A 3,982-nucleotide genomic window follows, 5' to 3' on the forward strand; every position below is an offset into this window, starting at 1 on the left:
CTGATGTTTGAAATTATTAAAAAAATGAAAAGGTACCTTAAATGTGAAATTAAAACCGCCAGTAGGTGGCAGCGAGTCATTGTTAATAAGTGAGTCATTGCGATTGAACCGAATCATTTAAACAGTTGATTCATTCAGGAACGAAACACTATCATGTTGCTCAGAGACGCAAAACAGTGGCTGTTTTTGGAATGATTTTTGTTTTTAGAAATAGAGCAAAATCAGGGAATATGTTGTCTAAAACATAAGTCTCTTGATATTAACTTCTTGTTTATTGAACTGTTGTATAAAAATCAATATCCCATTTGTAATTATGCTGACTTTTGGAGAAAAAACGTCACTCTTCGTGTTATAGTAACACTATATTAAATTATATATTCAAATTATTTATTTTTTTTTTCCCCCTACTTAAACTATTGTGAATTTACATTCTCCATTTAAATTTATAGTACCCACTGCAAATCATCCTGGGGTGGACACAGTTTATAAAGTGGTGGCCCGTGACCACCCCTAGTCATCTCTTGGGGGCGCCCCTGTCTGGGGTAGCTGCTGTAGTACTCGCAATTCATATAGGTCGATTGCTTATAGTACCTTAGCCAGCTGAATTTTTTCAGCCAGTGTTCTCGAAAATGGTGAGTGCGCGCTTTTTTCGCCACACCAACCTCTGACTCTGCATCATCATCCGACGGTGACACTGTAGACTCTGACACTGATACACTACCCGCACGGGTCGGAAGAACGAATCAATAGTTCGCTTGCTCATAGCTCAGACGCACGCACATATCAGGTTGTGATGATATTTGTCTCCGTTTCCTTCCCACAGATGTTTACGCGCGCTCGATTATCTTTAGGCCCCTCCACCTCCACACATTTTAGCCACTTACAGTGGCCATTCCCTATTCTTCTCACACGCATTGGCCGCCTCACAGACAGGCATCACTCAATGAGGACGCAGGGCCGGCGCTAGCCATTTGGGTGCCCTAAGCACAAATGCTTGGCGGAGCCCCCCCTCCCCCCTCCCCAACCAACACCCACCCACCCACCAACCAAAGAAATAACTACCATTCAGAATTTCTTAGTTAGGTTCTCTTTACTTCCAAAATAACTGCTGCAAATGAATAATTGGAACTGAACAATGTAAACACAAAAGTTAAAAGTGCAAAAAAAGTTTTAGTGCAAATAACAGTATAAGTGTATGAATTTTATGAAGTATGAATTTTAAAGTGCACATTTTAAACTGCAAAACAACCATGCATAACTGCACAGTAGAAATTACTCAACACAGAGGGACTACATCTCTATAAAGAGACCATTCTGCTATTCTATAGAACTATATTAAACATTTTCACTACCATCAGTTGTCAGAGGCCCTACAGAGTCACACGCCTACATTTCCTAGCTGCAAAAATCAGCTATCAGGTCATCATATGACAGTTTCTGAGCCACGTCCCCATTGATGCTGATGACAGCCAGACCACTTAAACGCTTTATTTGTCATTCAAATATGACGATGAGGACCCCAACGATTGGCCTTCCTTTCCTTCTCAAACAAGCTGCATCTTTAACAGCCCAAGTTTAACAATTTCCCTGGACCCCGTTAAAATAAAAGACTCAACATGCAGGGCTAAAAGCCCCAGATCTTTTGCACTAACTAGCGACGCGGACGCGCCGACGCCCCTGGACATGCATACTACACGCAAGGGCTACAAAACTAACATTTTTATTTAAAACATTGTCTTACCTGCAAGCGACGCGCAAGCATCATCCCGCTGTCTCTTCTTTTTTTCTTTTTTTTTTTTCCGCCCCCGACTCTTGGTGCCTTTTCGAGGCCATGTCTGAGGTCGGTGTCTGCCAAATTTGACACTGATTGAGGCATAATCGAACAGACCACTGGGAGGTGGGGAAGGTGGGGGGCACCAGAGGGAGACTGGCACAGAGATTCACCTTTTTCTCGACTAATTTGGTCTAGGCCCATATTACTTTTGTATTGCTTTTGTATATTAACATGCTTTTAGAAATATTTTATTTGTTATTTATACTAGTAGCCTATTGTGGTGATTTTTTTCACGACCCAGATTTTTTGGTTTCCCCCCCAAGCACTTGGTGCCCTACGCGCAGTGCGTGTGCGGAGCGCCGGCCCTGATGAGACGCGAGTGTGTGCTCGCGTCTCATGAGTATGTGAGTGCGAGTGTGTGTGTGTTTGCGTGCGTGTGCGCTCGCGTCTCATTGATTATTTCATTGCTCATTTCATTGATCATTGACGTGCCCCTTCCACGTTTAATGTATAAAAAAAATACGGAGGGTGGGGGAGGAAAAATTTACTGGTCACACATGTGCGACTGGATGTAAAATTCAGTCGCACACTCTCAAATTTTGGTCATAAAATGCGACCATTTGGTCGCAGTCTGGAGCCCTGTTACTAATGGATTATTTGGTTGTATGTAAACGTAGCCATTGTAAATGATCAATTACTTCCAAAAAAAAATTGGCCCTGCAAACATTTTGTCTTTAACTTTTAGGCATTTGAGACCCGGTGCCCAATATGCTTAGGAACCTTTCCAGTTTCTGACTTAGAATTGCATCCCATCTTTAGAAAAGAAATATAAAAATAAAATCGAAACAAAACAAAATCCTTGATACTGCACCGTTTTTTTTTTTTTTATATATTAAACTGTTATTCCCTTAACTAAGACGAGTTGATGCATATCTCTCTCGTCTCAGTGCGTGCACTCAATCGCTCTGGCGCACGGTGACACTTTGATAGCACTTAGCTTAGCCCAGCTCATTCATTAGGATCCAAACAGAGATGAAGTTAGAAGCGACCAAACACCCCCACGTTTTCCCTATTTAAATACAGTTACACGAGTAGTTACACGACCAATATGGTGACACAAAATATAACATGGCGCTTTTCTAAGCGGGTAAAAAGGATAACTATAATGTATGGCGGAATAGCACTTGAAGTTGGGAGCACTTCGACTTGGCGCAGTAAAAGGTACCCTGAAATTACCCCTGCTCTGATTTGGATCATATCTCATGGTAACCTATCTGACTATGTTCATTGCTTCTGTAAATTATCATTGCTCTTAAAGATATATTTAATTCAGTGAGGAGGATGATATATATATATATATATGTATATATATATATATATATATATATATATATATATATATATATAATAATATATATATTTAATTCAGTGAGGAGGATGTGATTCGTCATGCAGCAGCACAGATAAATACCACAAAGACCTTTGAAATCTGTGTGTCACGAGACAACATGGTTGAGAGGGGTCTGAAGCTGTGGAAACGTCAAAAAATGGGAAGCCCAGTCAATCCCTTGAAAATCATCTTCCTGGGAGAGCCAGGAGTTGACACAGGGGCACTGAGGAAAGAATTTCTGTCCAGTGGGTAGTTTGCTTTAATCATACATTTAGTTGAAATGTATAGAAAAAATATTCCTAGATTTCATTATTCTAAAAAAAATACAGTCTGTATCTGAAATATCACAGTTGTACTGTTTTTTTTTTTTTTTTTCAATGCCCCCAACTGCCTAGCCTAATGATATTTAATCTTTTTTATGGTTATGGATTTAGCAATGGTTGCTGGCATTGAAAAAACGTCTCTTTGAAGGTGATGCGAAGAAAGGGAAAAAACACCAAAGTACTCCCTCAATGAGCTGTTCAAGTATGTGTCTTGCCATTGGATTTTGGGTTAACTTTATATTCAAACAATTGTTCTAAATCATTGATGAAAGAAAAGTTTTGGTATGCCATGAGGGTGGTATTCCAAACTTTTATGTCTTCTGCAGGAGAAAAAGATATTTTGAAGAAAGTTTCAGCTGTTTTTGTCCACATAATAAAAATCAATGAGGTTTAAAACGCAACATTATATAATAATATACCCAAGTCAGATGAAACATTTTTTTAAAATCCTGTAGAAGAAAGTAAATACATATTTTTCTTTTCTTTATTTGAAGT

At 39.4% G+C, this 3,982-nt stretch overlaps 1 long non-coding RNA gene across 1 annotated transcript; it reads left to right on the forward strand.

Moving 5' to 3' along the window:
* The first annotated feature begins 3,003 nt into the window (after nucleotides 1-3,003).
* On the forward strand, nucleotides 3,004-3,449 carry LOC122141783. Its single transcript, XR_006158099.1, has 2 exons — nucleotides 3,004-3,039; nucleotides 3,204-3,449. It is a non-coding gene; the product is annotated as an uncharacterized LOC122141783 (long non-coding RNA).
* The last annotated feature ends 533 nt before the right edge of the window (nucleotides 3,450-3,982 follow it).

The sequence above is a fragment of the Cyprinus carpio genome, chromosome B22 (assembly GCF_018340385.1).
Source record: "Cyprinus carpio isolate SPL01 chromosome B22, ASM1834038v1, whole genome shotgun sequence".
In the NCBI taxonomy this organism is placed as follows: domain Eukaryota; kingdom Metazoa; phylum Chordata; class Actinopteri; order Cypriniformes; family Cyprinidae; genus Cyprinus; species Cyprinus carpio.